We start from the raw sequence: 14,168 nt of genomic DNA, 5'->3' as shown, positions 1-14,168 counted from the left end.
ACATCACGTGACATGGAGACCCTCAATGCCTCCATATATGGTCACACCTCGTGACATCACACCACGTCACACCATGACTGTATGGCCATCTCCATATATGAAGATTACGACACTGACCTCATCTAACCCTGGATAACCATACATGGAGAAGACGGCCAGCAACTCTACATATGACCGCAAACCTAAAGGGCAAGGTTGCTTCTCGCCCTCAGGGCGTATACTGCTTATTATTATTATTATTTTTCCCATACTCTTGGCTCCAGTCTTGAGTGCAGTTCTTTCCCACGGCGAGCAGCAGCATACCACAACCAGAGGGGTTCAGCAAAGACGAGCTGAACCAATGCACAACACACACACGCACTCACGCACGTGATAATTAGTTTTTTAATATATTAATATGATATTACAATCGTGTTTTGCCAATAATATTTGGGGGCCCACTTATGATATCTTCGCAGCCCACAGGTTCAAGAGCACTGTCTGCTGACTATAAACTTCCCATCATATAATATAAATACACACATACATGGATGCACCTGGGACGTATCCTCAGTGATGTATCCCAAGGTCATCGGGGTTTCGGGTCTTCCAACATCACACCCCTCACTCAGGTGACCCAGCCGGGGTGATCAAGTCCTGACTTACGTCCCAGTAGCTACCCTCGATCAGTCCCATTAGGGAAAAACCAGGGCCACACAATCCGTTCCTCCTGAACTACTCTGCTGGGACTGGGAGGTATACCATTCTGGCGCGTGGAAGGACTAGGGGTTGACTCCTGTCCGGGCCCCTCCTACGTCTCACCAGGTCCACTCCTGCTCTCACCAGGTCAGGCCCCTGTGCGTTGCACCAGACTCCCAGCAACCAGGCACTTTATTCAGGAATGGTGGATTCATAATACATTCAGCAGAAATCTGCGAAAGAATCCTCCCGTCACTCCAGAAAGCCTTTTCAGACACATTGTTCAACTGAAACAAATCGTTGCGTCTCGATATTTAATACATTTAAGTGGATTTAAAATGACCCTCCTTTGGGAGCTTTATGGGGGGGGGGGGGATACCTACGGATCTCCACTTCGCATATATAGTTGTTCCAGTTAATGGCGACGGCTCCCCATCTGTGTCCGTTTAGTGACCATGAGGCACTTTGTGTTCAATTGTAACATAATGGCACACGCCAAAGCCATTTTCATGAGAAACTACAGAAAAGAGTTTAATTAAAGTCAATATTGTACATGGCGGAACGGCCATTACACCGTTGCAGAGGCAGTATAGTATAGGAACATTTCCTCTCCTCTTGTTTCAGACTCAAACGTGTTTTTTTCCGCTCCAACGTTTATAGACTAACTTGCACTTGCAATTTACTCTACTAAAGCCTGAGTGTCCATTTAGAGAGTTCAATAGATTCTCTGGGCTTTACAGTGTCAGGTGTATCCAATCCAATACAATTTTGAGATTTCTAAATGTTTTTTATACATTTGAATACAATGAAATGGGACATTCATTCTGCATATAGTGAGTACTTTTTGATGTCAATACTTTTGTACTTTTAAGTTTTTACCCACTTACATTTTAAATTCCGAACTTCTTCTTCCAACAGAGTATTTCCAAATTGTAGTATTGATACTTTTACTCGATACGTTTTCCATCACTGACCACTGATGAATAGAATAGACTGACTCCCTCCCAATCTTTCGCCATTATCTGAAGACTTACCTCTTCAGACTCAGCCCGTGGCACTAAACCTTCCAATTTTTATAATTTTACTTCTACTCAACTACATCTCAGAAACAACACATTTACTTGTACTCCACTAAATGTATGTTAGTTAATAATTACTTTTTTATTATAATAAAACACACTAACCACTTCTTCAGTGCCCCATATAAATTATATTTCAGCCATTTGAAAATAGTACAGTAGTTGAAGCTTTTTATTCAAGCACTGTTTTGAACATGGGACTTTTACAGTAGGCTACTTGTACTTTTACTTTAGTCAATTTTATAGTAAAACATGTGAGCACTTTGTCCATCACTGGTATAGCACCCTGCATATAGCACACATGAAAGGTGCATGCTCATTGCGTACTCACACGCATGCATGCACGTGTGCGTCCGTGTGTGTGTGTGTGTGTGTGTGTGTGTGTGTGTTTACCAATGTGCGCACTCATCAGGAGGAGGTTATACAAAGTTCTGTCTCACTCGGAGGTGTCGCTCGATACTCGGCGCTCTCAGTCGCGCTCCCGGGGGACGAGACTAGACCCAGAAAGGCATTATCACCTTTCTGCCTCAGAACATGGAATTCAATGAATTATTTACCTCGCGGGGCCCCTAGACAGCTACACCCGAGAGCCGGCAACACAGGGAGGCGGTTAGGCAGCAGCGGACGAGGCCAGAGGGGCCCCCAGGGCTCCAGGCGAGCCGGGGAAAGGGGAAACAGAGGGGACCCCGAGGTAACGAGGGAATGGGAAATTAAATGAGGAGACTCGAACGAGGGGGGGGGAAATGTGAAAGGAAGGTGTAAGGGTCAAAGAAACACATCTCACGTTTGTATGCCGGTTTGTACCTCGCAAGGTGCACTGACGTGCGCAGGTATAGACGCACGTTAAACACACCCAATCATGCGCACGCATACACACGGAATTCCCATAGGAATGTTCTTGTACAGGACACACACAAGGCATCATTTCCACGTGTTCAATGTGGATGAACATGCTACGGAAGTACATACAAGAACTACACACACACACACACACACACACACACACAGTGACACACACACACACACACACACACACACACACACACACACACACGTTTGTATTTATGAATGTCCTATTTCAACCTTATAGCCCTTAAAAAGACCCTAACATGCTTGCTTATACAGTAGATCTTTTTTTTTTTAATGCTGACACCGCTTTCTTTCTTTTTGTTTGTTTGTTTTGCCGTAAAACAAAAGCTACGTAGCATTTCTCCTGTGAGGACCAGGAAAATGGTCCTCAGAATGTCTATCAAATTCTATACTGTACTTTGGACATTTGTCCCTCATACATGTGCAAGCATGCACACAAGCACGCACGGGCACAGTCCTCTCTCTCTCTCTCTCTCTCTCTCTCTCTCTCTCTCTCTCTCTCTCTCTCTCTCTCTCTCTCTCTCTCTCTCTCTCTCCTACTCGCCCATATGCACCCCCGCTATCATTAATCTCAGTCGTGGGGGGGGGAATGGGGAGCGTGTTCCCCCCCAGAGTCCCCGGCTCTGCTCTCTCTCTCTCTCTCTCTCTCTCTCTCTCTCTCTCTCTCTCTCTCTCTCTCTCTCTCTCTCTCTCTCTCTCTCTCTCTCTACCTATCTCTGCAGGTAGGGGGTCTCCTGATACTCAGCCAGTGGGCTGGCCCCCGCTCCACATTAATGCAACCTACAGTACCCCCCCACCCCCACCTCCCCATTGACAAGCCTTATAGTTATACATGCGCCTATATCCACTCCCACGCTCATGCTCCACCGCATGCTCTCTCTCTCTCTCTCTCTCAATTCAATTTAAATTCAAAGGAGCTTTATTGGCATGAAGCAAAAGTGGATCAGAACAAGATATCAAGATAAAACAATAACGTAAAGGTGTTTTACAGAGCTGTGTTACATTAACACTGAGCAATACTATATCTCTTGTGAAACTATAAAAAGATTGTCCATGTTCTGTCAGAGATCGTTGTACATCCATATAATTTGAGACGCTTTATACTTTTATAAAATTGACAGCAGTATTTCAATGGTTTTGCATTAATTTGAATATAAACATACAGTAAACGCTCTGGGATGTCAACTGATCATTGGGCCTGCTTGTTCCTTAATTGTTATCTGCATATCTCTGTCTCTCTCTCGATCAAAGATATACATTAAAAATAAAAACATTTCATGGGTTCAAAACAACAACAGTTTGTTGTTATCAGGTCTTTCTCTCTCTCTCTCTCTCTCTCTCTCTCTCTCTAAAAAAAGCACACACTGATGACTCCATCTCATCCACACACACCATAAAAAAGGTGCAAACATCTCAGCACAAATTCTTTATTGTTATCAAATGGGATAAATTAACCCAAGACTACTTTACGGTGTGCACTCTCCTGTAGTGTTTTCCTTTTTGAAACACTGCTTGACAAGTTTGGGGACAATCTACTTTGGTGGCACTGTCAAGGCTGCAGTAATTGATGTTTGTCTTTTACAGTTTTTCCACAATTGTTAACAATGACGGCTTTTCTCAAAACTGCACACAAACTGAAAACCCTACACACAAAATGCGAAACCCTGACTCTGCTTTGCAAGATGACTCTTTGCCATCAAATCTCTTAACTCTTCCAAAAATGTGGCGGAGGTGGGGGAGGTGGGCGAGCTCTCTCCTATAGGCAGTGGTGGAAAATGTATACTCACATGTTTTACGTAAGTAAAAAGTATCAATAATGCAATGTAGAAATAATCAATCAATCAAGTAAAAGTCCTGAATTGCTGGCCGAAATAGCCAAAAGGTATATACCGGTATATAGTGCTGAAGTGGTTAATTTATGTTTTACAATAATAATCAAAATCTACAAAGTATAACTATACGTAGTAACTATAACGTTTTCAAATGAATGTAGTGCTATGGGAAGAAGATGGTGGCTTGACGGCCCGGGTATCGGAGGAGACCCGAGCGCTTGCGGGTTAGCAGAGATGGACACATGGACACTGGTCTCACTACCTTCCTGGACTACAATTCCCAAAATTCTTAGCAGAGATGGAGTACGGGGAATTGGGAATTGGCTTTACTAAATTGGGACATGAAGGGGATAGGAAATGTTTTTTCTTTTTGTCTTGAAGGGGCATGATTTGCACATAATACTCTTTTCATTATGTCTGCCCTATATATGATCCCTGAGATTTACATTATTGAAATTATACAATAAAAAGATTCTGAAAATAAATAAATAAATAAATGTAGTGCAGTAAAAAGTACAATATTTGCCTCTAAAAGTAAAGTGTTAGAAGTAAATGTACTGGAAATTGGAATTGCTCAAGTTTTGGAAATGCTACAAATACCTCAAACTTTTACTTATCTAAACTTAAAGGGACAAAAAATATATGTTAATGACGTTTAGAAGCTTTAGAACACTTTCCTGGGGGTCTTTATGTGTGTAATATGTGGTTTTAGCTATTTTAGATTGTAGCAGTGAGTCTGTTGTCTCTGATGTCATGGACACTGCATGGTCTCACTACCTTCCTGGACTACAATTCCCAAAATGCTTTGGTCACTGCTCCTCATTGTGGATAGGGGGAGAGCTGTCTTACTGAGACAACATGTAGTCCAGGAAGGAAGTGAGCCCAATATTACACACATAAAGACCCCCAGGAAAGTGTTCTAAAGCTTCTAAATGTCATTAACATATATATTTTTACAAAAAGGGTGAAGTGTCCCTTTAAGTAAACGTATACCTAGTTACTTCCCACCACTGCCCATGGGCAGTGGTGGAAAAAGTACAAAAATATTTTACTTAAGTAAAATACTGATTCTCTACTTGAAAATTACTTAAGTAAAAGTACAAAGTGCCCATTAAGAAAGTTACTTAAGTAAAAGTATAAAAGTACCTCAAATAAAATGTACTTAAGTACAAAAATTTACCCGGCGTAAAATGTACTTAAGTATAAAAGTAAAAATTACAAAGTACAAGTACAAAGTACAAAATACAAAATTATTTTCAAAATGAATACAAAGAAATGAATTTCCAAAATTGTCATCCTGTCAAAAGTGGCTTTATTCCAAAAAATACTGAAAATACAGAACCCCCAACAGCATACATCGTGTTGGGAAAGTTCTTTTTTTTTTAGGAACTATAGTTCAGTTCACAGTTCAACATTTTTAAAATGAACTAGTTCCGTTCATAGTTCATCATTCCAAATTTTGAAAAATGAACTATTATAGTTCTTTTTCGTTATTTTTTTGCTTTAACTTTTATATATTTTTTACATTTTACAAAAATTGCTCTTTTGCAATGTGAAATGCCACCGAATTATTTTTCCTTCTCTATATGGGCTTTTGCATGCTTTTATTGTGAAGGCAAAAGTTTCTGAACGTTCTCAGAGCCTGCATCTCCGCATGCTGGGGTTGGCTGATCTACAAGCTCACAACGTGTCCGGACGCGACGAGTTGTGAGCTTGTATATCAGCTATTTTCAGCACGGAACACTTTGTACGGCGAAGAATAAATTAGGCTTCATTCACTGTGGAAGAGAGATGTCTTTTGTTGGCCGTTCGTGGCGATATTATGGACACGTACCTCCTCGAAGCGATAATAACCAACTAAGCTATTGGAAGCTATTTTTCGTGGCACATTATGTGTGTACAACAACAAGTTCCCTCAGTGTTTGTGTTAGGAGTTGGGACAGTGTCTGCTGTCTGTCAGCGTGCATGATCATCATGCAGTAGCTAGATGCGCGCTCCAGTGACGGCTGAGAAAGATTCGTTAATTTGTGTCGGATAGGGACTTATTGGTTGGTTTTCCGCTAAATATTAAGGCATGTTTAATGCATCCATGTTGAATGCGTGTGACAAAACAACACAGTGTGTGCGTCTTGCCGTCTTCAAAGCAGGCCAGGCAGCAGAACACAACTCCGCCCCCTATTATCTGAGAGTGGAGCAGCCCTGTTCAATTCTCAACTGCGCATTCCTCCAGTAAGACAAATATAAGATTTTATTATTTAATTTGTAGCGAGTAACGAGGTGTCCGATTTTAAATATAGCGCATTAAAAGTACGATTTTTTCCTTGTAAATGTAACGAAGTAAAAGTAAAAATACAGCAAAAGAAAAGTAGTCAATAAAAGTACAAATTCTCCAAACTTGTACTTAAGTACAGTAACGAAGTAATTGTACTTCGTTATTTTCCACCACTGCCCATGGGCTAACATTTGCAAACGATGGGCTGTATTTTGCGTGTCTTAAGTACCAGGTCTTATTCCCTAACTTGAGTAAACTAAAGACCTGGAGGCGTGATCAATGCTCTTTGGCCACTCAGAATAGCCAAATGGCATTGATCACACCTCCAGGTCTTTAGTTTACTCAAGTTAGGGAATAAGACCTGGTTCTTAAGACACGCAAAATACAGCCCAATGACTCCTATGTGTGTCCATGGCGGATGGTCTACATCCCTGCCCATTTCTCTGCCGCTTTCATAATCCTCACGTTGTGGAATCAATTGTTGTATTAAAACCGCCAAAGGCCGGCTCCATATATGCAGATCTACTGTATATATACTGTATATTCTCCATGTACAGTATGGCTATCCAGGGTTTCATGAGGTCAGTGTTGTGATCTTCATATATATGGAGACGGCCATATATGGAGCGTGTCACGAGGCGACTGACTGACTGACTGACTGACTGACTGACTGACTGACTGACTGACTGACTGACGGACTGACTGACTGACTGACTGACTGACTGACGGACTGACTGACTGACTGACTGACGGACTGACTGACTGACTGACTGACTGACTGACTGACGGACTGACGGACTGACTGACTGACGGACTGACTGACTGACTGACTGACTGACTGACTGACGGACTGACTGACTGACTGACTGACTGACTGACTGACTGACGGACTGACTGACTGACTGACTGACTGACTGACTGACTGACTGACTGACTGACTGACTGACTGACTGACTGACGGACTGACTGACTGACTGACTGACTGACTGACTGACTGACTGACTGACTGACTGACTGACTGACTGACTGACTGACTGACTGACTGACTGACTGACTGACTGACTGACTGACTGACTGACCGACCGACCGACCGACCGACCGACCGACCGACCGACCGACCGACCGACCGACCGACCGACCGACCGACCGACCGACCGACCGACCGACCGACCGACCGACCGACCGACCGACCGACCGACCGACCGACCGACCGACCGACCGACCGACCGACCGACCGACCGACCGGCCGGCCGGCCGGCCGGCCGGCCGGCCGGCCGACGGACGGACGGACGGACGGACGGACGGAAGGACAGATTGATTGACATGGTTTTGCAGGTTTGCATCAACCCGCCACGATGTGATTTAAAAATATAATTATAATCAGATAACATGTTTTAAAACTTGATAAATGTTACATTCTGCGTATAATAAACACATTTACCTGTAGTGCATCGAGTGCATTTTTTACAGCAATACATTTGTATACTTTTACTCTTTTATTCATGCTGTGATATTTCTACTTTTTTACTTGAGTGACAAAGGAATGTGAGTACTTCTCCAACCACTCTGCTGGTGACAATAGAGCGCCGAAGTCCTGACGTCACTCGCTCATCCCCTGGTTCTGCATGGTTCACGGAAGTGATTTCTCTATGGAGAATAACATGGGGTTCATCTTAAATTCATCTCATAGGCATTGTGGTCCAAAAATAAACAAAGTGTCTCTGCAAAATTGTCAGGGAGGTGGCTCTGTGTCGTTTATACGACCGTCAGTCACTCACATTTGATACCGTCTGTTTCTAGCGAAAATGTATAACTAATTCAGCAGCAGTCTCTCAAGTCAGTTGATTCTTCATATCCATATTATGAGTGAAACGCCCTGGATCTAAAATCCTGCTATGGGGATTACAATGCAAATAAAAAGTACATGAACCCGTGTACTTGCAGTTGCGCCCTCTACCGATATTGATGTCAGACTTCGGTGCTAGGGGGAGGGAGAGAGAGAGAGAGAGAGAGAGAGAGAGAGAGAGAGAGAGCTGTCCCTGTCCCTAATTGGGACCCTGAAAGTCACACCAAAAGTCGTGCTCTACACTCCACTCTCTCCCTCTCTCTCTCTCTCTCTCTCTCTCTCTCGGTGACATTTAGCTGGACATACGTGATAAATGTCACCCTGCTGGGTGCTGGGTGCTGGGTGTTGCATGCCTCCTCCGGTGGATGCATCAACAACGCCTTAATAACCTTTACTGATGCTCCTGCCTCACATTCACATTCTCCACTCGTGTGCTGGTTGGCCCTCATCCCTAACAAACCAGCACTGTGTGTGTGTGTGTGTGTGTGTGTGTGTGTGTGTGTGTGTGTGTGTGTGTGTGTGTGTGTGTGTGTGTGAGTGTGTGTGTGTGTGCGCGTGCGCGTGTGCGTGTGTGCGTGCGCGTGCGTGTGCGTGTGCGTGTGTGTGTGTGTGTGTGTGTGTGTGTGTGTGAGACTGTGTGTGTGACTGTGTGTGTGTGTGTGTGTGTGTGTGTGTGTCTGTGTGTGTGTGTGTGTGTGTGTGTGTTTGATTATTATTATTACTATGTCAGATATGTTTTCATTGCAAAACAATTATACGACCAACACTTTCATTCCACATTTCCAGAACTTTGACCGACTTTCAAAGACCAAACTTGAAGTGACATGATTTATTTTATCATTATTATAATTGTAGTTTTGTTTGTTTTTTCCAGAGATTAATGCATTGTGCTTTGGAGACTATGAGAACACATGAATCAATAATATGTATACTCATTAAAATCAACAGAAATAGTCTCGACATAAATGGGACACAGAATAATGCTCCTCGAGTCTGATGAGTCTCACAGAAGACAAAGGGGTATTTTTTTTTTTTAATGTTTCAACTTTTTTTCAACACCAAGCATAGCCTGTCACACAATATTCTTTCTTTATATTGTCACAGTTCTGACGTAGTGTAGTGATACGGTGATATAGTATAGTATTGTTATTGTGGTGTCTTTCCTCATATTGTTTAGGGTTTATTTATTTTTTTCTTTATTTTTATTCTGAAGAGGACTGCAATGGAAATATGCCCTCTGGATTTATCTGGTTTTCATACTCTGTGATGCATTGCCTGTATGTCGGAAAGTGTTCTTTTGTTATGTTATGTCACCAACATGAATCAATCAATCAATCAATCAATCAATCAAACAAACAAACAAACAAACAATCAAGTACTACTCTGTCCACCCCTGATTACCGCTACACCAGAACAAAATATGCAGGCACGCGGGAAGGTAACCGTGTACAAAAAATACCAAGAAACATAGGCTACCATGGCCTTTGGAAATGTCACCACAATGGGCTCGTGAATCCTCAGCAGGAACCAGAGTTTCCATTTGGTCCACAGTCCACACACACAGTTAGAGGTCCATTCCTCGGTTAAAGGAACACTCAGGATCTTGCGGTGACATAAAAAAACTATAACTGCACTTCTTTTGCCAACTTTTCCTTTTGTCATTATACTTCTGCTTCTTTATCAGAGCTACTTATTTATTTATTTGATTATTTTTAAGAACAAACCCCCAAATGGACGCTAGCTATAAAGCCGTCTCTTCCTTTTGAAGTTTTGTCTTTGATATGGAGAATAAACAGACACATTAACATTAATGCTTTTTTTTCTTTCCTAGCTCCACCGTATGAAATAAATAACAAATAAATAAATAAACCAACATTTATCTGATTAAATTAACTGTCTATATATATACTTCTTGGCGCGTTTCGGAGATGCTTTTATCTGTGCAAGCATGCGTGTGTGTGTGTGTGTGTGTGTGTGTGTGTGTGTGTGTGTGTGTGTGTGTGTGTGTGTGTGTGTGTGTGTGTGTGTGTGTGCGCGCGCGTGCGTGCGTGTGTGTGTGTGTGTGTGTGTGTGCATGCGCACGGGCATGTGTGTGGTGTGTGTGTGTGTCTGTAGCCTAAATTGTGAGGATCAGTTTCTTGCCTCCACAAGAAAAAGAAAAGTGGTTGTTGTACAGTGAAAATGTTATCTTTATCCTCGATGTATCAACCCCATCTCATCCAAATATGGCAAAATAGCATGGATTGCAATTCCGTACATACACGCCTAGAAAACACCAAAATCCGTAGGCCTACACATATACAGAGGCGTGGGTGGCTATTGGCTAAGGCAGCTTTCACTAGTAGGCTATTGTATAATTGCCAATCCGTGCTATTTCGCTGTGTTTGGTTAAGTTCAGGTTTGACCTTTATTGGGGGCTGCCGTTAACTCAGACCATCCCGTTAGTTCGACCTGTGCTGCGGGTTCAGGGCTATACGCATGGCAAGTAAACAGTAAAAGTGGCATTTTATTTATATGATGTGGTGTCCTCACAGACGTGTGTGTGTGTGTGTGTGTGTGTGTGTGTGTGTGTGTTGTGCGTGCGTGCGTGGACTGTATCGTGTACGACTTTGCAGTATACAGCCGTGTGATAGCATGTAGAGGGTATGCGCTACACCTCCATATGCATGATGCACTTAACTGCGGGCGCGTGGCTGTGCTTCAAATGACACGGAGCGGGATGCAGCGCGGTGGCTAATTGCCTCTCCTGAGGAATAATTAGGTGACAATAAAGGAGGACCGAACAGAGAGATGCACGGCGAGAGAAGAAGGGGAAAAAAAAGAAGAAGATATATATGCTGCGTCGTGTGTGTGGTTCGCCACGTCCTGCCATTTGTTTTGCTGCAGGGATCTTGTGTGGCGGTAATGGAGAGAGAGAGAGAGAGAGAGAGAGAGAGAGAGAGAGAGAGAGAGAGAGAGAGAGAGAGAGAACACGACACGGCCATATATTTGGAGGCCGGGAAAGCTGTGGAATTGGAGAACGCTGAGCACAATTAATTACAGCTAATTAGATATATCCGTCATATTTACTGGGGCACAGATACATCAACTGGTCAAGGCTATTTTGGTGCCTAAAAGGCATGCGTGCAGCCAACGCCCAGCTGCTGCGCTGCAGCAGAACGCCACAATCCAGTGGCTTTCATAGTGAAGGCCACCAGGAGGGGGGTGGAGGGGGGCAGGGGTGACACACAAGCACGCACGCACGCACGCACACTAGTACCAAAATGTACCCAATGGTATTCCAATGTGCCCAAGAGAGATAACAATCAGTTGACGTATAGACAATTACATTATTCCTCTCCTTTACAATTGTGCAGACTATACACAAGAACATTAAACGATGGTGTAAATATCTGTGTCCTATAACATCACAATGGACATACTATATAAGTTGACCTGCAGCAGGGATATAATTAGAAGCAGCTGTGCATAATTGGTCAAATAAGCAACACATTGAATGAACATTACAGTATCAAGCTCAGATGATTCCAGGAGGAGAGACGGGAGAGCAGAAGATAGGGAGTGAGAGAGACAGAGAGAGATATACCGTTCCGGAATGCTTTTTATTTTATTTTTGTTCGGACTTGTGTGTCAGACTTTTGACGGGTCGGCCCATGGGCATATCACTATAGGCAGCGGCCCGTTGACCTCCATTATTATGAAATAAAATTGAATATTACAAATAGTATAAAACATAACAGTAGTGGAGGCACTTCTGAGTCCAGACTGGCTCTGGACACAGACACGTCTGCTTCGTAGCTGTGCGTGTAGAAGTACAAGGGAAAAAAGGGGCCATTAGGGTCAGAGAGTGCCATTACGGTTGTTTCTTCCTGAAATGAGATGTCCTGTGATGACACGTACAATTGTATGGTGTCACAGTCCCAGGCAGGGCTGTGTTTCTCTTGTCTGTGTGCTCTGTGTGGGCGTTGGCTTGGCTCCAGTTACCACTTGGCTAGTCTCTCAAGACAGACTGTTGCCTCGCGTCAACTAGTCTGTCGGCAAGCAGTAGAAAGAAACGTATCACTGGCCTACAAGTATGGACGCTGTAGTTCAGGAAGTCAGCCGCGCAATCACCCAATCACATTTAGTGGGCGGGATTTACATGTGTGTGCAGCGAGGAAATTTCGTCCCACTGGAAGCAAACCTACACGCTTCCATTATTATTGAACATGGCTTCCTCTGGTCAACAAACAACACCAAAGAAACCTATTACGAATGTATGTAGAGTTTGTGGAGATTATTTAAAGTATGGAGTAAAAGGACAAGTATTTAATTTATTCACAAATCAGGGATTGGAGACTAGTTTGGAAGCTATAACCGAAGAACCTGTTGTTGCAGACGATCCACTGAAATCGATTTGCTTAAGCTGCAAACAATTGTTGATGAAATATTCGCGCACCAAAGAAATTTTGGAAAAGGTTGGCGATTCGGTCAAAGAACTGTATGACCGAAACAATGCTAGACATAAGCGTTGTGCAACTGCATCGACATCTCCATCTCACCTCACAAAAAAACGGGTAAGTGCTATCTAATGTTGTCCTATGTTGAACAAATAAGTGTAAACTCCGTCAAACTAAATGTAATGTAAACTGTGTACAGTACAAAGTATGAATAAAAGCGTTGGTTATGATTAAGTGTAACTTCAATCAAACGCGTTAATTGTGTTGTGTGCTAATATTTACGTTTCCCAACAAATTACCCCTTTATTTAAGCAACTTCAGAACAGTCCGTGACGTACAAATTCGGACGTAAAACAAATGTATTTTGCAGTACAAATTAAAGTTATAAAAGCTTTGGTTTAGTGTTCAATCTGAAAGTGAATTGATTTGGAAACCGCGGGGGCTCCTTTTCACACTGTTTCACAAATGACATTAGGATACAAAGCCTTTCAGATGTGGTATTATCTATATTTTTGCTTTAAACTTTGAGAAGGGGTCCATTACGTTTTACAGGTCAACAAGGACCCATTATCTAGTGTAATCAATGAATATAAATCCTCTTACATTAGCTACATTTATTGTCTAAATTTCAAATTGTGTTGCATATTTATAATAAACTTGATTTAATGGATGGTTGGGTCCATATGATCGTTTGACAGTACTAAAAGTACATTCAGTGTATTTTATTTTAGACACTAATCCCTTAAATACTCAGCACTTGATCAAAATGGGTGATCTATAAGGTCACAATACTAGCACTGAGATGCATTGTGACTCGTGAGTTTAAAGCTGGCTGTTTTTCTGCATGCCATGATGCAACATGCATAAGTAGTAGTACACATGGTTAAATTGTATTTTCTAGCATTATTATGATTAAATGTTAATAAACGGCATGTTTTCAGAGTAAAGAAAACTACTACTAATGGTAATTAATATGTCATTGTCCACAGGTTCAAATGACTTCTCAGCAAAGTCGTGGCAGTCGAATCCTACGTGGGACCTATGAAAAGATGGGAGAAGTACTTCTTAGATGGAAATATGAACAACTCCCAAAGTTACTGATGGCGGTACCTAGCTTGGTGGATGCAACAGTGGATAGAGTTCTTAAACTTT

The sequence above is a fragment of the Protomyctophum bolini genome (assembly GCF_963924005.1).
Source record: "Protomyctophum bolini genome assembly, chromosome: 23".
In the NCBI taxonomy this organism is placed as follows: domain Eukaryota; kingdom Metazoa; phylum Chordata; class Actinopteri; order Myctophiformes; family Myctophidae; genus Protomyctophum; species Protomyctophum bolini.
Note: the sequence above shows the minus strand (reverse complement) of the source record.